The 24,089-nt window shown below is 46.2% G+C and overlaps 1 protein-coding gene across 4 annotated transcripts in view; it reads left to right on the top strand.

The window, feature by feature from the left end:
* LOC126469998 (uncharacterized) overlaps window positions 1-24,089 on the top strand; it is a 292,826-nt gene that overhangs the window by 83,546 nt on the left and 185,191 nt on the right. Inside the window, exon 1 of one of the 4 annotated variants that reach the window (XM_050097457.1) lies at window positions 2,010-2,067. The exons of the other annotated variants lie outside the window; for them this stretch is intronic. The gene's annotated coding sequence lies outside the window, so the exon portion shown is untranslated. Of the gene's footprint in view, window positions 1-2,009; window positions 2,068-24,089 lie in introns of those variants that run through there. 4 annotated transcript variants of the gene reach the window in all.

The raw sequence follows: 24,089 nt of genomic DNA, 5'->3' as shown, positions 1-24,089 counted from the left end.
TTCCTCTAGAGACTTGCGGTACACGGCTGTTAGAAGGGGGGCAAGTTCTTTCGCGTACTCTGTGTAGAATCGAATTGGTATCCCGTCAGGTCCAGTGGACTTTCCTCTATTGAGTGATTCCAGTTGCTTTTCTATTCCTTGGACACTTATTTCGATGTCAGCCATTTTTTCGATTGTGCGAGGATTTAGAGAAGGAACTGCAGTGCGGTCTTCCTCTGTGAAACAGCTTTGGAAAAAGGTGTTTAGTATTTCAGCTTTACGCGTGTCATCCTCTGTTTCAATGCCATCATCATCCCGTAGTGTCTGGATATGCTGTTTCGAGCCACTTACTGATTTAACGTAAGACCAGAACTTCCTAGGATTTTCTGTCAAGTCGGTACATAGAATTTTACTTTCGAATTCAATGAACGCTTCACGCATAGCCCTCCTTACGCTAACTTTGACATCGTTTAGCTTCTGTTTGTCTGAGAGGTTTTGGCTGCGTTTAAACTTGGAGTGGAGCTCTCTTTGCTTTCGCAGTAGTTTCCTAACTTTGTTGTTGTACCACGGTGGGTTTTTCCCGTCCCTCACAGTTTTACTCGGCACGTACCTGTCCAAAACGCATTTTACGATTGCCTTGAACTTTTTCCATAAACACTCAACATTGTCAGTGTCGGAACAGAAATTTTCGTTTTGATCTGTTAGGTAGTCTGAAATCTGCCTTCTATTACTCTTGCTAAACAGATAAACCTTCCTCCCTTTTTTTATATTCCTATTAACTTCCATATTCAGGGATGCTGCAACGGCCTTATGATCACTGATTCCCTGTTCTGTACATACAGATTCGAAAAGTTCGGGTCTGTTTGTTATCAGTAGGTCCAATATGTTATCTCCACGAGTCGGTTCTCTGTTTAATTGCTCGAGGTAATTTTCGGATAGTGCACTCAGTATAATATCACTCGATGCTCTGTCCCTACCACCCGTCCTAAACATCTGAGTGTCCCAGTATATATCTGGTAAATTGAAATCTCCACCTAAGACTATAACATGCTGAGAAAATTTATGTGAAATGTATTCCAAATTTTCTCTACTCGGTTTATTTCATTAAATATATTACCAAGAATCTTATTCACGAGTGGTAAGAACAGCAGTAGTAACAATAACATTTGTGTCAGGGAATTAGTTTCAGACTTTTTTTAAGAATAAGTTTTGTTAACACACTTTGGCATGAATGGTTGTTAAAAACTGGGTGTATTCTTTGGGGAAGATTTCCGAAGCTATGCGTGACATTTTAGAAAATGGTTGCAGTTAAACGCATATTTTAGAAGCAAAGATTCGGTGGTTAAGGCGTTTGTTACACATCAGAGCGGTTGTAGCTACAAGAGTTATTCTAGCGTAATTTCACGTGGCAGAGTTATTCTAACGTAAGTTTACGCGGCAAAGGAGTTACGTGAAGCTTCCATAATCGACCGTCTTCCGGCTAATGTATGCGACGGCGCGCAGACTCGTTGCTAAGCTGAAACATCCAGTATTTCAGAGGCGTGCTACGTTGAATAGTGCACTCATATTTATCCTATAGCTTATTCATATCTTAATTTTCGTCTCTATTATTTCACATTTTCGATATTTGTGTATTGTACAGAGATTTCACGGTTACCGAGCATTAATTAGTTAGGACAGTAATTCATATTAGTTTTTACTCGATCTAAGACACAGGGTGACAGTTGTTGATTATGAGAGAGGAGCTGCGTGTTGTTGTGTTTGCCCTTCACGCGGGATGTGAGAATGTCGCTGCTGCGCCGAAGTAGAAACGCTCGCCTCCGATGTTCAGTTAGTGCAAAGTTTATCTATTGTGTAACTAGTAAAAGCCGGGAAGAGTTTGATGGCTCGGTTTGGGGTGTGAGAGTTTTAAGGGTGGCCTCGACCGCGCGGATAAGACCAAAGTTGGCGCCCGGGTTCAGTGTAGGTATCGAGCATGCTCGAGTGACGTCACGGCTCGGTATTGATCGGCGGCGGCCGGCAGCCGTCGGGCGCGCAGAGTTTTGCCGGCGTCGGCCGCTGCCTGACGTCACCGTGCCAGGTGCCAAGGTAACCCGTTTACACTGCATGATCCCATTTTGTAGAGTGGCCTATAGCAGTGGCACGTTGTTCCCGCGCTTTGTTTTGCCGGTCGCGCGCGTATTTGTGTCCGACACTGAGCAGGTTGAGCGCCCGCCTTCAGGGTCAAGTGGAATTCCCTAGGGCGTAATAATCAATAGCGTCGTGGAACGCTGACTGATTTCGTGCATTTTTATTTTGTTTCACTTTTGTTGTGCTGTACGATACCCAGCGTTTTGCCTCACCCTGCATGGTAATTCGGTGTATTCTTCGCCGATAATTTGCATGCGTCGACGCACGTTTCACGTGCGATTGTTAATACGCTGACTTATTTATCGAAATGAAAACTGAAGCGTGGGGAATAACAGTAGTGCCGAAGCCGAGTTAAATCGGCTGTCGTAGCGCTTTGTTTATAAACAAAGCGTGTTGTTTTCAGTTTGTAAGATGCACTTGCTTTCCGTCTTCAGACTGGAATGCGCTATTGCGAGATATTTCTGTTTATGTTGAGTGGAACCGTTACAACGCGGCTAACTGTTTTAGGTGATTTGCATGTAATTTTTATTGAGCAAATTTGTGTCTAGATTAATGGCAACAATTCCAGTCTGGTTCCAAAATTTTTTTTTATCGTAACAATACTTCGATGAATTTAGCTCGCATGTGCTTTTGTGTGTGTGTGTGTGTGTGTGTGTGTGTGTGTGTGTGTGTGAAGGCGGCCAGAATTGTTAAAAGTATTCTTGAGACTGCGTGTGCATAGCGTCGTACTTAAGAGACGTAACTACAGAATGCATCAAAGTTTCTTTTGCTCGCGGTGTTGACCACATTAACTTTGTTTCACGCATGTTTATTTTCTATCTTGCTTATCAAAACCAGACGAAGTTTACATGAGTTTGTGGAAAATACGCCCATATATCTGAACACAGGGCCAGGACTACAATGACTTCATAATTACAATGGTGATGGTCTATAAAACACTCTATAGCCTCAGACTTTGTAGACTATAACAGACTGTGGCTCGGCAGGGGGAAGCGGATGGGGGTGTGGATGACGACGGCGATTTGGCGGCGAGAGGGGGGAAGTGTCACGTGGTCATCGACACGCATAACTGTCGCTATAAGACAACATAGAGCACCCAAGTGCCCGTGGGACATAGAGATTAAGGTTCCACCTACGCATGACAATGGGACTCGAACCCGATAAGCCTGTGGATTAAGGATTCAGGTCACTCGCCTTAGTGAGAGCACTTCAAAAGTGTATTTCGTCTAACGTGTGTGTGTGTGTGTGTGTGTGTGTGTGTGTGTGTGTGTGTAGGGGTGGAGGGGGGGGGGGGGGGGTCGCGTGTGCAAGAGGAGTCCGTCGAACTACAAAGTTCTAACTAAGCAATAATTCTTAGTAAAGTCCTTCTGCGGCAAAGTGTTAGTTCATAATTTTTGGTATGCTGACAAATATTTATCACAAATGTAATTGACATGGGTTATTACTTGACTGTAATATCCTTATAATGAAAATAGTATGAAGTGCTGTAGTTGTCACAGTGAACTCATCTTGGGGAAGAGCGGGGTTCAAATTCCCGTCCGAGCAACGTTGCATTGGGGTTCCTTGTTCTTGTGGATTCCATCAGGCGAACGCCGAGATGGTTTCTTCAAGGTCACGGCCGATTCCTTCTCCAGTCCTTGCCCAATCCGATGTAGTGCTACCCCTGAAATGACCTTGGTGTCTACGGGAAGCTGCAATCTCTTCTTGATCCTACATCACCAGACTTGGAACGTAAAATGTTGATGGTAGTAATTTAGCTCCCAACTTATCGTTTCAGATTCTATTTGCGAAGTAAAATGTTAACTCCAGCGCCATATTAGCAATGAGGTAAGGGAACTTGCAGGTTGAATGTGGTAACTGACAGCAGAAACACTGGCCTTTGACAGCCACCAGCGCGGTAAGTGCAGCTGTACTGGGTGTCGGTCATATTTAAAAGCAGGACCGTTAGTAGTGTTGACAGCTCCGTATTGCAGGCAGTCCAGTTTCCAGGTGGATTTTCAAACAGGTGGTCAGCCGCCACTCCATAGAGGCCCTCATAGCCTGTACGGCCACAGTGAACCTGCAGTCCCATCTAAAAAGCAACTGAGTCATAACCACTGTGTAGGAGGGGGCCGGCGTGGGGACAAAGCTAGCCAAGTCCACGGCTGTACGATCCTGTTCATACGTATGCATGGACACGGAGTGGGGCCAGTGACTGCTCGAAGTTCTGTAAGCGTGCGCTCGGAAGCGACTTTACTGTAGGGCACGAAAGGTATTTCCCTTTATCCCTTGCGCCAAAAAATTAAGTCAAGTGTTGGCAGGCCATCGTAAACCTCTTTGCGGTTTCACTGTCTTACTAAAGAAGGGCTGATAAAGGAATCTGCAGGCAAATCATAATAGCCGTGTTAAAAACGTCTCTACCCACTCTCTCCGAGCCGGCCGGAGTGGCCGAGCGGTTCTAGGCACTACAGTCTGGAATCGCGCGGCCGCTACGGTCGCAGGTTCGAATCCTGCCTCGGACATGGATGTGTGTGATGTCCTTAGGTTAGTTAGGTTTAAGTAGTTCAGTTCTAGGGGACTGATGACCACAGAAGTTAAGTCCCATAGTGCTCAGAGCCACTCCCTCCGAACTTTTCAACAGCCGGTGGAATCGCCTATTGACATCTATGACATCGATTCCTGTTGGCGAAAATAAAATAGTCGAAAATTCGGAGGCTATTTAGATCACTACAGAGCTTTACTTGTCATGGTCACCTACATGAAAATCAGCTTACTCAGTTAGTTACAATTTAATGCAGAACCCAAACCAAATTGCGGCTTAAAGAAAGAAACAGAAAATTACAGTATAAAGCTTCGTTGACTTTGGTGTGAGACGGTGCAGTTACTTAATTAAACGAGGATGAAACAGGAAATATTGCGTAGGTTGTTGGTGGAACCGTTCCGGCACTAGCCTCAAGTGATTTAGAGAGACAGCTCAATGCGTCGTGGCATTTTTCAGCTGCACAAAATTGAGAGACTAGAGAAAGTCTCATTAAGCGTTCTAGAAGATCTAAAACACACCATAAGGCAAGAAAAGGCAAACCAGAAAAGAATTACCTGAATGGAACTGATATCGATGGAATGAATGTACCTGTACAGACAGGCAAGTGATAACAGTTTCAGGAAAGTTGGATAATTTATTCAAGAGAAACATCTTTACAAATTGAGCAAGTCAATAACGCCTTGGCCCTCCTCTGGCCGTTAGGCAAGCCGTTATTCGGCTTGGGATTGATTGATAAAGCTGTCGGCTTCCTCCTGGGGGGATATCGTGCCAAATTCTGTCCAATGGGCGCGTTAGGTCGTCACAATACCGAGCTGGTCAGAGGGCCTTGCCTATAATGCTGCAAACGGTCTCAATTAGGAAGAGATCCGGTGACCTTGATGGCCAAGGCAGGACTTGGCAAGTACGAAGATGAGCAGTAGAAACTCTTGCCGTGTGCGGGCGAGCATTATTTTGCTAAACTGTAGTTCTCAATTAGGAAGAGATCCGGTGACCTTGATGGCCAAGGCAGGACTTGGCAAGTACGAAGATGAGCAGTAGAAACTCTTGCCGTGTGCGGGCGAGCATTATCTTGCTAAACTGTAAGCCCAGGATGACTTGCCATGAAGGGCAACAAAAAAAGGCGTAGAACGTGGTCGACATACCGCTATGCTGTAAGGACGCTGCGGAAGATAACAAAAGACGTCCTGCTATGAAAAGAAAAGACACCCCCACACTCCTGGTTGCCAGGCCGTACGGTGGACGATAGTCAGCAACACCACCAGTGTCCGGGGCGCTTCCAGACATGTTTTCAACCTGGAATCTCATTGACTGGAGTAGAATTGTCTTCAGTGATAAGTTCCGCTTCGAAATGAGCCTCGATGACCATCGAAGACGGGTCTGGGAACGCACCAGACATCTGTCGTATACCGAGCCGAATGTCGCCGGCATTCGGCTCGGTAACCAGGAGTGTTGGTGTGGAGTGCCATTTTATTTCATAATACTACCTCTTTGGCTATCATCAGCGCCACTCTTACAGCACAGTGATGCGTCGACAATATTTTACGCCCCGTTTTGTTACCCTTCGTGGTAAACCATTCTGGGCTCACATTTCAGCAAGGTAACGCTCGCCCACACGAGACGAGAGTTTCTACTACTTGTCTTCGTGCTGGCCAAATCCTACCTTAACTAGGAATATTCAGGACAGGATTCTCCAACCATTTCACGATTTTGACAATCTAACGCGCCAATTGGACAGAATTTGGCACGATATGCCTCAGGAGGACATGCAAAAACTATAGTAGTCAATGCCAAGCCGAATAACTGCTTGCATAAGGGCCAGAAGCGGACCAACGCTGTATTGAGTTGCTCAGTTTGTGAAGCTCTTCCTCTTGAATAAATCATCCATTTTTTTCTCAAACTGTAATCGTTTGTTTGTCTGTACATGTACAGCAGATTTACCATTTTCTGTCCCATACGGAAAATTGTGTGTGTGTGTGAAATCTTATGGGGCTTACCTGCTAAGGTGATCAGTCCCTAAGCTTACACACTACTTAACCTAAATTATCCTAAGGACAAACACACACACCCATGCCCGAGGGAGGATTCGAACCTCCGCCGGGACCAGCCGCACAGTCCATGACTGCAGCGCCTTAAACCACGCGGCTAATCCCGCGCATCTTCGGATAATTCCTTCGTGGTGCTTTTTCTTGTCTTAGAGTGTATTTGCCTTCCTAAGCTGGTAATTAAAACAGCTATGACCCTTCAAAATAGTTGGTGTACACCAGGATAGAGCATCCCAGAAGTGTTCATTGGCGTTTGGAACCCAGTGGCAACCCTTTCACGCAAGGGAATTATCGAAGGTATTAACCACTAGTACTGGCTCACTGGAAATACGTTTTGGGTTGTCTTCTTAAAGTAACATGTTATACGCTTCCTCTGCGATAATCGAGCCAGTTGGCACCACGGTTAGCACACTGGGCTCGCATTCGGGAGGATACCGGTTGAAATCCCCTTCCGCCCATCCTAATTTAGGTGTCCCGTGATTTCCCTAGATCGTTGCAGCGTGGCTCTTGCCACAGGGCCGGCCGATTTCCTTCCTTAATCCGAGCTTGCGCTCCGTCTCTAATGTCTTCTTTGTCGACGGGACGTTAAACACTAATATTCCTCATTCCTTTTCCTCTGCGATAAGCAAGTTAGCGCAGTAATTACGACAGTGATTCGCACTCAGCGACATTCTAATGGGACATAGAGGCTATGTTATCAGCGCTAGCAAAAAATTACCTAATCCCAGTCTTTGAGTTCACAATTAAAACTATATAAATTTTTTTAACAAGTTATTCAGGAAATCGGGAGATTATATCAAGGACCCGACTGGAGCACACCAGCCACTAGCATTATGTCTGAGGGCAGTGCCACACTGACTCCGCCTTGTATCCAGGAGCTGGGCTTCCGCTCCCCGTTCGGTGATCCTGACTGAAGTTCCCATGGCTCCCTATAATCACATCAGGCTAACGCGAGGACTGTTCATTCAGCAAGGCTGCATGGAATGTCGCTACCTTTTTGTGACCAATGACCACGCATCGGTGGACTTAAAACTCCAAATTTCCGCTCTTCGAGACAAATAGCGGTCTGGTAACCCGATTTAGATATTCAACTACATTTGAGACTACTTGACTCTGAAGCCAACCTCGGTAGCGCACGCTAGTCTACCGCCGCTCAACCAGAGGTTCTGGTTTCGAATTTTGATCGTAGCGTTACGGAGATGATAGATAAACTCCAGTGGAAGACTCTGCAAGAGAGACGCTCAGTAGCTCGGTACGGGCTTTTGTTGAAGTTTAGAGAACATACCTTCACCGAGGAGTCAAGCAGTATATTGCTCCCTCCTACGTATATCTCGCGAAGAGACCATGATGATAAAATCAGAGAGATTAGAGCCCACACAGAGGCATACAAACTTTCTTTCTACGAACAATACGAGACTGGAATAGAAGGGAGAACCGATAGAAGTACTCAAGGTACCCTCCGCCACACACTGTCAGGTGGCTTTCGGAGTATGGATGTAGATGTAGAATGAATATAAGAATCATTTTTTGACCACCAAGGACGTGCAGCTGGTGATCAATAGATTTTGCATCAATGCCATACGTTTCGTTCAAAAAATGGCTCAAAGCACTATGGGACTTAACATCTGATGTCATTAGTCCCTTACACATAGAACTACTTAAACCTAACTAACCTAAGGACTTCACACACATCTATGCCCGAGGCAGGATTCGAACCTGCGACCATAGCAGCAGCGCGGTTCCGGACTGAAGCGCCCAGAACCGCTCGGCCACAGCGGCCGGCCATACCTTTAATCAGCAGACGTTTTCGCAATACAGTCGGGTGGGGATATCATGGTCGCCAGCATCTTGGTAGTCGTCGACAGGGTTAGAAATGTGGCAGCAACCGCATTTTTTTCCTCTCCGTGATCATCTGCAACTACAAAAAACACAAGACAGTACTGAAACAACGCCTTCCCACGAATACCGTGGAAATCGGCTGCAGTGTGGAGAATCGAAACAATTTTCTGTGCTATTTTCCACAACTACTACAGGCCTATGTCAGGATGGTTGCTTTGCCCAGATAGCGTAGTGATGGATCTCCCTCTTCGCCCCCAACCCCCTTTGTCCAAGTTCAGCCAAAGGTTTTGGTTTGAGGTCGTTGCTGCAGCTTGTATGCAACATAGAGCGACTCCTATGTGGGTGTCATGTAGACAAGGAATTACTGTGTTACTCGTGTCTTCACGGCGTGCGCGCGGTAAATGCGGAAACGTGAACTATGGCGACATTATTACCAAATGCGTCCAAAAACCAGCGCGCTGTTATTCTTTCCTTGGCTGCCGAAGGAGAATGATGAATATGTATGGAGTTGCGTGTGTGTTGAAAACCATCGTTGTGGGTTGGTACGCCAAGTTCTGTGCTGGTCGCGATTCGACACAAACATATGTTCCCATATCTACATCTACATCTACATCTACATCTACATACATACTCCGGAGGGTACCTAGTACCACAACTAGCATCTTCTCTCCCTGTTCCACTCCCAAACAGAACGAGGGAAGAATGACTGCCTATCTGCCTCTGTACGAGCCCTAATCTCTCTTATCTTATCTTTGTGGTCTTTCCGCGAAATGTAAGTTGGCGACAGTAAAATTGTACTGCAGTCAGCCTCAAATGCTGGTTCCCTAAATTTCCTCAGTAGCGATTCACGAAAAGAACGCCTCCTTTCCTCTAGAGACTCCCACCCGAGTTCCTGAAGCATTTCCGTAAACTCACTTGATGATCAAACCTACCAGTAACAAATCAAGCAGCCCGCCTCTGAACTGCTTCTATGTCCTCCCTCAATCCGACCTGATAGGGATCCCAAATGCTCGAGCAGTACTCAAGAATTGGTCGTATTAGTGTTTTATAAGCGGTCTCCTTTAAAGATTAACCACATCTTTCCAAAATTCTACCAATGAACCGAAGACGACTATCCGCCTTCCCCACAGCTGCCATTACATGCTTGTCCCACTTCATATCGCTCTGCAATGTTACGCCCAAATATTTAATCGACGTGACTGTGTCAAGCGCTACACTACTAATGGAGTATTCAAACATAACAGGATTCTTTTTCCTATTCATCTGCATTAATTTACATTTATCTATACCGGTATTTAGAGTTAGCTGCCATTCTTTACACCAATCACAAATCCTGTCCAAGTCATCTTGTATCCTCCTACAGTCACTCAACGATGACACCTTCCCGTACACCACAGCATCATCAGCAAAAAGCCGCACATTGCTATCCACCCCATCCAAAAGATCATTTATGTAGATAGAAAACAACAGCGGACCTATCACACTTCCCCGGGGCACTCCAGATGATACCCTCACCCCCGATGAACACTCATCATCGGGGACAACGTACTGGGTTCTGTTACTTAAGAAGTCTTCGAGCCACTCACATACTGGGAACCAATCCCATATGCTCGAACCTTAGTTGGGAGTCTGCAGTGGGGCACCGAGTCAAATGCTTTCCGGAAGTCAAGGAATATGGCATCCGTCTGATACCCTTCATCATGTGAAAAAAGGGCGAGCTGCGTTTCGCAGGAGCGGTGCTTTCTAAAACCGTGCTGATGCATGGACAGCAACTTCTCTGTCTCAAGGAAATTCATTATATTCGAACTGAGAATATGTTCGAGAATCCTGCAACAAACCGATGTTAAGGATATTGGTCTGTAATTTTGAGGATCCGTCTTTCTACCCTTCTTATATACAGGCGTCACCTGCGTAAATGTCGTAATGCAGAAGTTACGCCAACTCAAGTGGGAGACACACGAACAGCCGCCCTATAGCTGCTCTCCCCTTGCGAATATCACGACTGCGGTTCCTTAAAAAAGGCCTTGTAGGATTGGCGATCCCCGTCTGACGAGAACGTGCAGCGGCCAGTTGCGGACATCTTCACGGAGCAGGACACGATGTTTTACCAAACGGGCATCTTCAACCTGGTGCGTCGGTCGGATGATTACCTCAATGCTCACGGCGATTTTTCCTGATCCGCATACCGATTCTGGACTGTACGACATTCGAACGGAAACTTTTTGATCGCCCCCTTACATTTTCCAAAACCCCTTGCTTTGCAGTGTGCATTTGCTTCCGGGGTTAAATCAGTAAATTTGATGTACATGTACATACAAACAATTGCAATATTACACAAAAATTGGACGATTTATTCAATAAAAGGTGTTTCATAAATTGAGAAAGTCAATAACGCTTTTGTCCACATCTGGCTCTTATGCAAGCACTTATTAAGCTTTTCATTGACTGATAAAGTTGTTTAGCGTCCTTCTGAGGGATATCGTGCCAAATTCTGTCCAATTGGTGAGTTAGGTCGTCAAAACCCTGATATTGTTGGCCGGGCCCTGCCCATAATGCTCCAAACGTTTTCAACTGGGAGGAGGGCTGGCAACTTGCTGGTCAAGATAGAGTTTGTCAAGCAGTAGAAAATATCGCCGTGTGTGGGCGGGCAATATCGTGCTGAAGTGTAAGCCCTGGGTGGCTTGCAGGAAGGGCAACAAAACGGGGCGCAGAATATCGTCGACCTACCACTGTGCTGTAAGGGTGCCGCGGATAACAACCAAAGAGGTCCTGTTGTGAAAAGAAATGAACCACAGGCCCCACTCCTGGTTGCTGGCTGTATGGCGGGCGAGAGTCATGTTGGTATCCCACCACTGATGGGGGTGTCTCCAGACATATCTTCGGCCTGGAATCTCATTGACTGGAGTAGAATGGCCTTAAGTGACTGAACCCACTTCGAAATGAGCTCCGATAACCAGCGAAGACGTGTCTGGAGACGCGCCAAACAGCAGTGGGATACTAATCCGAGTGTCGCCCACCGTACGCCCCGATATCCAGGAGTGATGGTCTGAAATGCCATTTCACTTCATAACAGGACCCCTTAATTTGTCATCTGCGGCACCTTACAGCACAGCGGTACGTTGAAGATACTGTACGCCCGGTTTTGTTGCCCTTCATGGCAAACAATCCTCTGCTTATAATTTCAGCAAGATATTGCTCGCGCGTACACGGCGATAGTTTCTACTACTTGTCTTCGTGCTTGCCCAGCCCGACGTTGACCAGCGAGGTCTCCAAATCTCTTCCCAATTGGCAACGTTCGGACCGTTATGGGCGGGGCCCTCAAACCAGCACGGGATTTTGACGTTCTGACGCGCCAATTGGACACAGTTTGGCACGACTCTGGACGACATCCAACATCTCTGTCAATCTACGCCTAGCCGAATAAGAGCGTGCATAAGGGAAAATGTTTCAAATGGCTCTGAGCACTATGTGACTTAACTTCTGAGGTCATCAGTCGCCTAGAACTTAGAACTAATTAAACCTAACTAACCTAAGGACATAACACACATACATGTCCGAAGCAGGATTCGAACCTGCGACCGGAGCGGTCGTTCGGCTACAGACTGTAGCGCCTAGAACCGCACGGCCACTCCGGCCGGCACATAAGGGAAAGAGGTGGACAAATACGTTACTGACTTGGTCAATTTGAGAAGCTCTTACTATTGAATGAATAATCCAGTTTTTCTGAAATTGTAATCGTTTGTTTGTCTGTACATGTACATCACATCTACCGATTTCCATCCCATGCGGGTAATTCCTTCATGGCACGTTGTTTATTTATTTGTCTTAAAGTGTACACTGAGGTGATGAAGGTCTTGGGACATCTCCTAATATCGTGTTGAGCCTCCTTTTGCCTGGCGTAGTGCAGCAGTTCGACATGGCATGGATTCAACAAGTCGTTGGAAGTCCGAGGCAGAAAAGTTTAGCTATGCTGCTCTATAGCCGTCCAGAATTGCGGAAGTGTTGCCGGTGCAGGATTTTGAGCACGAACTGATATCTCGATTATAGCCCATAAATGTTCTACTGGATTCATGTCGGGCGATTCGGATGGCCAAATCATTCCCTCGAATTGTCCAGAATGTAGTTCAAGACAGTAGTGAATAACTGTAGCCCGGTGATATAAAACATTGTCTTCCACAAAGATTCCATCTGTTTGGGGACATGAAGTCCATGAATGATCTCCAAGTAGCCGAAAATAACGATTTGCTGTCGGTGATCGGTTCTCATATCCAGTCGGGGATCGGTTCAGTTGTGCCAGATGAAGCAGTCCATTTCATTCAAACATGACCTACACCATTACGGAACGACTATCAAGATGAAACTTTCTGGCAGATTAAAACTGTGTGCCGGACCTAGACTCGAACTCGGGACCTTTGCCTTTCGCGGGCAAGTGCTCTACCAACTGAGCCACCCAAGCACGACTCACGCCCCCTTCCTCACAGCTTTACTTCCGCCAGTACCTCGTCTCCTACCTTCCAAACTTTACAGAAGCTCTCCTGCGAACCTTGCAGGACTAGCACTCCTGAAAGACAGGATATTGCGGAGACATGGCTTAACAACAGCCTAGGGGACGTTTCCAGAATGAGATTTTCACTCTGCAGCGGAGTGTGCGCTGATATGAAACTTCCTGGCAGATTAAAACTGTGTGCCGGACCGAGACTCGAACTCGGAACCTTTGCCTTTCGCGGGCAAGTGCTCATATCAGCGCTCACTCCGCTGCAGAGTGAAAATCTCATTCTGGAAACATGCCCTAGGCTGTGGCTAAGCCATGTCTCCGCAATATCCTTTCTTTCAGGTTCGCAGGAGAGCTTCTGTAAAGTTTGGAAGGTAGGAGGCGAGGTACTGGCGGAAGTAAAGCTGTGAGGAAGGGGCATGAGTCGTGCTTCGGTAGCTCAGTTGGTAGAGAACTTACCCGCGAAAGGCAAAGGTCCCTAGTTCGAGTCTCGGTCCGGCACACAGTTTTAATCTGCCAGGAAGTTTCATATCAGCGCACACTCCGCTGCAGAGTGAAAATCTCATTCTGGTTACTACCAGGATGATCAGTACCTTGTTCACAACTTGGGTCCATGGCTTTGTATGGTCTGCGCCACACTCGAACCCTACTATCAGCTCTTACCAACTGAAATTGGGGCTCATCGGATGGGGGTCACCGTTTTCCAGTCGTTCAGGGTCCAAACGATACGGTCACGAGCCCAGGTGAGGCGCTGCAGGCGATGTCGTGCTGTTAGCAAAGGCATGTCGGTCGTCTGATGTTGCGCTCCAATAACGGCAAATGTCACCGCACTGTCCTAACAGATACGTTCATCGTACGTACATAATGATTTCTGCAGTATTTCACGCAGTGTTGCTTGTCTGATAGCATTGATAATTCTACGCAAACGCCGTTGCTCTAGGTCGTTATTTGAAGGCCGTCAGATACTGCGTTGTCCGTGGTGAGAGGTAATGCCTGAAATTTGGTATTCTCGGCACACTCTTGACACTGTGGACCTCGGAATACTGAATTTCGTAACGACTTCCGAAATGGAATGTCCCATGCGTCTAGCAGCTAATACCATTCCGCGACCAAAGTTTGTTAATTCCTGTTCTGCGGCCATAGTCACGTCGGACACCTTTTCACATGAATCCTCTGTGTATATATATGACAGCTCCGCCAATGGACTGTCGTTTTGTACCTTATGTGCGGGATACTACCGCCCTCTGTATATGTACATATCGCTATCGCATTACGTGTGTCAGTTCGTTGTATATACGAAAGGAATAATGGAAAGATAATCAGTCGTTACTACTTCGTCATGGTTATTACCGTTTGTGGCACGAAATTTCAATCGTGCGACTTTTTATCTCATGAGTTTAACGTCTCATGGACGACGAAGCCGTTAGAAACAGAGCACATACTTGTATTGTGGAAGGACGGTATAGGATATCAGCCGTGTACTTTTCAAAGAAACCATCCCGGCATTTGACGTAAGTGATATAGGGAAATCACGGAAAATCAAAACCTGTATGGCCGGATAGGGATTTGAACCATAGTCCTCCGAAATGGGAGTCCAGTGTCTTACCACTGCGCCACATCCCTCGATAGATAAGAACAAGGAGAAAAAAAGTCACTCCTAGGAGACATAACGCCAATGCCGGGTAACGTCGCCTCTAGCCTTGATAACAACCTCAGTGCGGTGAGGCAGTGTGTCCACAAGTTTCGTCAGCACTCTCATATTCAGCTGAAGTCATTGATGATTAGGTCCGTTACAGCTACCAAACTTCTGGGATGGTGAGAGCTACGTTTTACTCGCTGTTCCAAAGAGGCTTAGAAGTTTTCTGTGTGGGATAGGTGCTTGATAGGATGCTCTTGCTACACTATTCTCAGGTCGTCTTATATGGCTGGAAGTAGTACACAATTCGTTCTCGACGCGCTAGACTCTCATCGTTGAAACGCCAACAAATCGGGTAACTTCATTCACGGCGTGAATGTCAAATTATGCTGATTCCATCCAACAGAGTGGCAATACTTAACGCATAAGTGCGATGGCGTACTAGAGCGGTGGAGAATCGCATGAGCCTCTAGTAGGCCCACCAGCTGTACGCCATCTACAGCACTCTAATACGACCGGCCTGCTCTTCTAAAGAGGTCAGTAATAGAATGAGATTTTCACTCTGCAACGGAGTGTGCGTTGATATGAAACTTCCTGGCAGATTAAAACTGTGTGCCAGACCGAGACTCGAACTTGGGACCTTTGCCTTTCGCGGGCAAGTGCTCTACCATCTGAGCTACCCAAGCACGACTCACGCCCCGTCCTCAAATGGTTCAAATGACTCTGAGCACTATGGGACTTAACTTCTGAGGTCAGTCCCCTAGAACTTAGAACTACTTTAACCTAACTAACCTAAGGACATCACACACATCCATGCCCGAGGCAGGATTCGAACCTGCGACCGTAGCGGTCGCTCGGTTCCAGACTGTAGCGCCTAGAACCGGTCGGCCACCCCGCCCGACCCCCGTCCTCACAGCTTCACTTCTGTCAGTACCTCGTCTCCTACCTTCCAAACTTAACAGAAGCTCTCCTGCGAACCTTACAGAACTAGCTCTCCAGAAAGAAAGGAGAGCTTCTGTTAAGTTTGCAAGGTAGGAGGCGAGGTACTGGCAGAAGTGAAGCTGTGAGGCCGTGGTGTGTCTTGCTTTGGTAGCTCAGATGGTAGAGCACTTGCCCGCGAAAGGCAAAGGTCCTGAGTTCGAGTCTCGGTCCGGCACACAGTTTTAATCTGCCAGGAAGTTTTAGGTCAGTAATATTTTGTACGGTGAGATTATTCTCTCTGTTAGTGCCTCACATCTAGTCAAACACATTGTGAGAATAGGTATTGGAGATAGTAAACTAACATTCTTTGAATCATCTGGATAAGGATAACGGATGACGGCAGGCATTCAGTGTAGCGGTAAGCCGTCGCACGGGGAGAGGCAGCTAACGTTGACGTGCATGGAGACGGGAAATCAAACGTCACGAGACACAGCGCCGTAGGCGCACGGGACGAGCTGATTAACGTGCTTTTGTGCTCTCCAGTAGCAGTTGTCGGTTTATTTGTATCGAAAACCGTGCAGTGTATTCACAAAAATGGACACGCGTAAAATTCCTACATTATCTCTATTAGAACGCACTTTTCCTTCCTTGTCCTTACGCTAGTTATGGGGTACTGTTTGTGATATACTCTTGTACATTATTAAAAACTTCAGTATCAATGAACATGTACTTAGATAAAAAGGAAAGATACATGTGCAGTCCTTCAGGACCTCAGCTGATAGAAGTTCACCAAATCGAACAAACTCACTCCTGAGAGAGAGAGAGAGAGAGAGGGAGCGAGCTGATATTTACATAAAATTAGATATTACAGAAATTATTTCTATTAATTTCATAAGAAAGTCCCATAACCTTCTAGAAAACGCGAAGGCGAAAAAAAAGTACAGTTGGACACAAACTATCAGTCCACCCTCTATTCAGTAAAGTGCCGGCGCTACAAACTACGCTTCCCTGAAAGTCTCTAATGAGTGACCTTGTATTTTATGCTACACTCTTATAAAGACTTTAATCGCCGAAATGTAATTAACTGACATTTAGTTATAATAAATCCTAAGAACGATAGGTTTTTCATGAGTCTTCAATGTGCCGTTGCCTTAAAATGGCTTATTGTCGTAACGCGCGAGTACAATGCGAAAGCAACTAAATTCGAAAATTCTTTAACCACCAATATGACATTTCACATCACTTCTTTACAACAAATCGTTCCAGTAACGATTCAAATGTTCAAATGTGGGTGAAATCTTATGGGACTTAACTGCTAAGGTCATCAGTGCCTAAGCTTACACACTACTTAACCTAAATTATCCTAAGGACAAACACACACACCCACGCTCGAGGGAGGACTCGAACCTCCGCCGGGATCAGCGGCACAGTCCATGACTCGCTCGGCTAATCCCGCGCGGCACTAACGATTCGTTCTCGAGGCATTCTGTGTGCTGGTGCTGACAAACAGCATGTATTCATACGTTGTAAGGTATAACATAATAGCCACCGAATAAGTGTTTCAGTCAAACACGACAAATACAAAGTGGTATCTCGCTTTCTGCTTGTGACATAGGGAGCGTTCTTGCTTCCTATTGGTTCTATTGTACGTGGCACGTTGCCAATATCGCAGAACCTGTTTAGGTTTTCATGTGTCGAAGTGGGTCCTCAACGTGACCTAACAGGAAGTGAAGTGACGCGTCAACGTTAGCTAACTCGTCCCATGTGACGACGGCTTTACTGACTGAATAAACCTTCCAGAGTATAGTTATTTGAGATCAAAGAAGAGAAACGAAAAGCATGGAGCATTATAAAACTGCAGTTTATTAATAGGATTTGCACAGTGTACATTTGGACATCTAAAAGGCACAGCATGATTTCTTTTGGGTCTACGATCCGAGGCGAAAACCAGTTGCAGCGGAGTTGTAGGCGATTTTTCACGCTCATGAAAATGAATGTTGGCTCGGTGCCCAACTTGTGCCCCAGCATTTCTGTATGCATATATAAGCGTTGCGACAAGGTTGCTGATGTAGAACAGCTACTGTGCGAGGAGCGAAGGTTACCCGTTCCCACTACATGATAACATCTTGTGGACTGTACTGTACCCTGCAAGCTTCCTTACGGTATGGCGAAGGGCACATCTGTTACCACTGTGTGCGCTCTCCCCCTCCACCCTCCTCCTCCTGCCCCCTCCCACTCGTCCTCCTTCCCCCACCCGTTTCCTATTCCATTCGCGAATGACGCTAGGGAAGAATGATTGTCAGTAAACCTCCGTATTAATTATAATTTTTCGAATTTTCTCGTTGCAGCCATTTCACGAGACGTATTTGGGAGGAAGTAGTATGTTTGCTCGACTCGTGTGGGAACGTACTGTCTCGGAATTTTAGCAATAAGTCTGTGATTCACAACTCCTTCATCAACATCTACATCTACATTTACACTCCGCAGCCCACCCAACGGTGTGTGGCGGAGGGCACTTTACGTGCCACTGTCATTACCTCCCTTTCCTGTTCCAGTCGCGTATGGTTCGCGGGAAGAACGACTGCCGGAAAGCCTCCGTGTGCGCTCGAATCTCTCTAATTTTACATTCGTGATCTCCGCGGGAGGTATAAATAGGGGGAAGCAATATATTCGATACCTCATCCAGAAACGCACCCTCTCGAAACCTGGCGAGCAATCTACACCGCAATGCAGAGCGCCTCTCTTGCAGAGTCTGCCGCTTGAGTTTGCTAAATATCTCCGTAACGCTATCACACTTACCAAATAACCCTGTGACGAAACGCGCCGCTCTTGTTTGTATCTTCTCTATCTCCTCTGTCAACCCGACCTGGTACGGATCCCACACTGATGAGCAATACTCAAGTATAGGTCGAACGAGTGTTTTGTAAGCCACCTCCTTCGTTGATGGACTACATTTTCTAAGGACTCTCCCAATGAATCTCAACGTGGCACCCGCCTTACCAACAATTAATTTTATATGATCATTCCACTTCAAATCATTCCGTACTCATACTCCCAGATATTTTACAGAAGTAACTGCTACCAGTGTTTGCTCCGCTATGATATAATCATACAATAAAGGATCCTTCTTTCTATGTATTCGCAATACATTACATTTGTCTATGTTAAGGGTCAGTTATCACTCCCTGCACCAAGTCAGTATCCGCTGCAGATCTTCCTGCATTTCACTGCAATTTTCTAATGCTGCAACTTCTCTGTATACTACAGCATCATCCGCGAAAAGCCGCATGGAACTTCCGACACTATCTAATAGTTCAAATGGCTCTGAGCACTATGGGACTTAACATCTATGGTCATCAGTCCCCTAGAACTTAGAACTACTTAAACCTAACTAACCTAAGGACGTCACACAACACCCAGTCATCACGAGGCAGAGAAAACCCCTGACCCCGCCGGGAATCGAACCCGGGAACCCGAGCGTGGGAAGCGAGAACGCTACCGCACGACCACGAGCTGCGGACAACACTATCTACTAGGTTATATATATATATATTTTTGTGAAAATGCGTCTGTAATTGGAGTTTGTTGAACATTTTCGTAAAACTCTCGCACCGACAGAACGATCCCATGACGAAACGCGCCCCTCCTCGTTGGATGTTGTCTTTTTCTTCTATCAATTCAACTTGTGAAGGGCTTCAAACTGAGGAGCAGTACTCAAGAATCTGTCGAATAAGTGTTTCGTAAGCCACTTCTGTCGTGGATGAATCACATATTCTTAACATTCTTTTTGCGAGTTTGGTATCTGCTTTTCGTGTTATTTTTTATGTTGACATTCCAGTTTAGGTCACACCGGATGGTTACTCTTAGCTACTAGGGTTGGACAAAAAATATGGAAGCACCGCGAGAAATGCATGCTTGAATACAAATGCAGATGCTAGCCAAGTCTACAGGTTTCGCTGATCTACTTGACCACGAACAGCATCTGTGCAATGTCCTCTATACGTTGCTAGTGTCGTCGTGGTCAGAACCATCTTCTGCGCAGTTGTGAGTGTTCAAACATGTTTGTTTGTCTGTACATGTACAACAGATTTACCATTTTCCGTCCCATACGGATAATTGTGTGTGTGTGTGTGTGTGTGTGTGTGTGTGTGTGTGTGTGTGTGTGTGTGTGTGTGTGAAATCTTATGGGGCTTAACTGCTAAGGTCATCAGTCCCTAAGCTTACACACTACTTAACCTAAATTATCCTAAGGACAAACACACACACCCATGCCCGAGGGAGGACTCGAACCTCCGCCGGGACCAGCCGCACAGTCCATGACTGTAGCGCCCCGACCGCTCAGCTAATCCCGCGCGGCCGCAGTTGTGTGTATTATATCAGAGTTAAGTGAATTCGAACGTGGGCAGATTGTTGGCACTCGTATGGTGGTGCTTCCGTAACCTAGATAACCAAAATCTTTGGTGTTTCAAGAGGCACCGTATGGACGATTTCTACGCATACAGGGAAAACGGAAAAACATCATCCGTTAAGTCACGACGCGGGAAGGTGTGTGATGAGTGATCGTGTAGGACGGTAACTGAAGAGGCTTGCGACAAAAAGTACCGAGGTCAGCTGGAAAAGTCATTGCAGAACTGAATGTCGCAGTCGCGAACCATGCCAGCACCAAAGCAACACGAAGGGACTCCATAAGTTGCGAATTGCGGGGTAAGCTGGAATTCCAGAACTATCCATCTGCGACCCAAATTCCTGTTACAGGTAAACGTGGGGTGAAACCATAAAACACTGACTATGGGGCAATGGCAGAAAGTCATTTCGTCGAATGAGTCTTGTTTCACACCGTTTACAAATACTGGCCGAGTTTGTCCTATGAGTGGAACTTGGCGCGTGTTCGGTGGTGGTGATCTTGACAGCCAATGGCTACTCTGCTATCACATTACTGCCAAGGATTATGTGGCCATTTTTGCTCATCATCTCCATCCCATGGTACAGTGTTGGTTCCCCAATGGTTATGCTGTGTTTCAAGACGACAGGACTCTTGTTCACACAAAAATGGTTCATATGGGTCTGAGGACTATGGGACTCAACTACTGAGGTCATCAGTCCCATAGAACTTAGAACTACTTAAACTTAACTAACCTAAGGACATCACACACATCCATGCGCGAGGCAGGATTCGAACCTGCGACCGTAGCGGTCGCGCGGTTCCAGACTGTAGCGCCGAGAACCGCTCGGCCACCCTGGCCGGCTTTGTTCACAAAGCTCGTGTAATCCAGGACTGATTTTGAGAGTACGAGGATGAATTTTCGCATCTTCACTGGCCATAACATTAACCAAACGTGGAGTATTATTGAGCCTTTGTGGCCTGCTTCGTAGAAGAGGGTGTCTGATGCTCTCCACCTCCATCACTGTTACCTGAAGTTGCCACTGTTTCACGGGAAGAATGGTATAAGATTCCCTTGAAAACCATGCATAATGTGTATTTATTCATTCCGCGACGACTGGAAGCTGTTTTGAATGCCGGCGTGTTTCCTGCGCCGTATTGGAAATGGTAATGTGTTTTAGTGTTTCCATATTTTTGTCGAACCCTGGATTTTACGGTAGTTACTGTTTCCCGCGCTTTGTGACCAATAGTGTAATTCTTCACGAGTGGATTTCACGGTCGTTACTGTTTCCATTGATTTTTGACCAATAGTGTAATTCAGAATGAGATTTTTACTCTGCAGCGGAGTGTGCGCTGATATGAAACTTCATGGCAGATTAAAACTGTGTGCCGGACCGAGAGTCGAACTCAGAACCTTTGCCTTTTGCGGGCAAGTGCTCTACCAACTGAGCTACCCAAGCACGACTCACGCTCCCTCCTCACAGCTTTACTTCTGCCAGTATCTCGTCTCCTACCTTCCAAACATTACAGAAGGTCTCCTGCGAACTGCGATACTGGCAGAAGTAAAGCTGTGGGGACGGGGCGTGAGTCGTGCTTGGGTAGCTCAGTTGGTAGAGCACTTGCCCGCGAAAGGCAAAGCTCCCGAGTTCGAGTCTCGGTCCGGCACACAGTTTTATTCTGCCAGGAAGTTTCAATAGCGTAATTGTAAAGCAGTGGATTCCTTGTCCTGTATATGCGTAGTATGTTACACTTATTTTCGTTCCGAGTCAGTTGTCAGTTGTTGCAACGTTCATCAATCCTCAGCTGGTGTTCCTGCAGTCTTCTGATGTTTCCAGATTCTTATAGACAACCGCATCATCTGAAAACAGCCCCATGGAGCTACCAAAGTTATGCACTAAATCATTTATACTGGGTGTCTCTCCTAAGAGTCGTCAGCCGCATTTTCTCTAGTGTTTTGGCAGATATTTGCAATTTCGTTTTTGCAGTGTGTAGTTGGTGATACTCTAACCGAATATTCGGTATGAAATTTTCACTCTGCAGCGGAATGTGCACCGATATGAAATTTCCTCGCAGATTAAAAGTGTGTGTCAGACGGAGACTCGAACTCGCGACCTTTGTCTTTGGCGAGCAAGTGCTCTACCGCCTGAGCTACCCAAGCATGACTCACGACCCGTCCTCTTGCAGGTTTCGCAGCGGGAAAACTTCTGTGAAAGCAGGAGACGAGGTACTGGCAGGAGCAAAGTTGTGAGGACTGGTTGTAAGTCTCGCTTGGGTGTCTCAGTCGGTAGAGCACTTCCCCGCGAAAGGAAAAGGTCTCGAGTTCGAGTCTCGGTCCGGCACACACTTCTAATCTGCCATAATGTTTCATAAATGAATATTGCTCATCACACGTTTTATGTGACGCCCAGTGTCACGGAAAACGTGGGTTTGCTTTCCGTTAGCAACAAAATGATTTTCAAACCGAAGTTTTACGTGTACATTAGACAGGGTGGTCTCACATTAGTCTAGTGCGATATCGTTTTATCGATATGCACTGGAGTTATTTGAAATGCTCTCGGAATGGTATATGTCGAAACGACTTACCTTCGTAAAATTTTTTGTTAGTATAGTCTCCTTGTTCGCTAATGCACTTGGTCCAGCAATGTTCCAATGCCCTGATCCCACCTCGAAAATTTGATTCCTCTAGGGCGGCAAAATATACGTCAACTTCGACTATGAGTTTTTGTTTGAAGAGACTCTCCGTCCACCGAGAAAATTTTGTATTTGGGGAAGAGATGGAAGTCTGATGGAGTTAAATCAGGCGAATAAGGCGCGTTTGGTAACACCTCTTACCTTTGTTCATGTATTTTTCACATGGCAACGACACTTGCATGTGGGCGTGCATTCTCTTGATGAAAGTTGACGTTCTTCCTCGTCGAATCTGGCCCTTTTTTCGCCTATCTTTTGCTTTAGTTGGTACTGGAGATGGCGCAATATTGTCCCGTAATTGTCTGACCAGTGGGAATATGATCTATCAGCAGAATCCCTTTCGCATCCCAGTAAACTGGCGCCGGGATATAGTAGTGTACACAAGTTTCATCTCTGGTCTCAGACCGACGCGAAAAATCTTGTTGGCTGCTCTGAAAATGTGTCAAACATTATTTGGACATTTCCATTCTGATGCGTTTTTGATTCTCCATTAAGTCGTAGCGCTACGGGCCTCTAGTAAACACTGTTAGGAAATAAAGGCTCCTACTGACAGCCTACTTCTTGTGACTCGCCCCCACCCACCTACCTCCACCACAGAACACTGGTACCCGTTACAATATTGGAAACAGTAGCGGTAGTGTCACACTTGCCTGGGACACTCCTTAATTACCTACATCTACGTAAATACTCCGCAAGCCACCTGACGGTGTGCAGTTGAGGGTAGTAATTGTACCATCAAAGGATCTCTGCTTCCTTGTTCCACTCACGAAAGGCGCTTGGGGGAATCACTGTTGGTGAGCCTCTGTTTTAGCTCTAACTTCTCGAATGTTGTCGTTGTGGTCATTTCGCGGGACGTATGTAGGAGGAAGTAATACATTTTCCCGCTACCCCGCGGCTACGCCGCGTAACTTCTACTTTGGGCCTGGAGGTCTAGCGGTAAATCGTGTGCCTGGAAACTGAAAGGTGACCGTATCGAATGGCGACTGCGCGACGGATGTTTCACTCGTCATTTTAACCTAGCATTTATCTCTGTGATATTGACACTCGACCATAAACGAAATATGATTCGGGCTCCACGTTAAACTGTGGGTCCCTTTCCGCAATTACATAACAGGTTACGGACACCAAAGTCGCCGAAGTGAGGTCCAACTGAAAGACTTACACAGGCCATTGAGCCCCTCGAAATTATTACTACCACAATGTATACATCTATACATATATTCTCGTTCCATTCCTATTATAAATTAAAGTCCCCGCCGCTCTTTTCTGCCTGTACGTGAAGATTAATCTTAGGAAATATTGTAGGGATTGTGATACAGTTTTCACTGATTGACAGACTCATTTAAAAGGAAGGTTTGTGTATATAATTTGTTACCGCTACGCCAGAGAAGTCGTCCAGTCGTAGATACTTAGTGCTACCTGTGTGAAGCCGGTGCGGATCGCCAGTATAAAAAATTATA

The sequence above is a fragment of the Schistocerca serialis genome, chromosome 3, assembly GCF_023864345.2.
Source record: "Schistocerca serialis cubense isolate TAMUIC-IGC-003099 chromosome 3, iqSchSeri2.2, whole genome shotgun sequence".
NCBI lineage: Eukaryota > Metazoa > Arthropoda > Insecta > Orthoptera > Acrididae > Schistocerca > Schistocerca serialis.
This window is presented reverse-complemented; position numbering and strand designations above follow the sequence as displayed.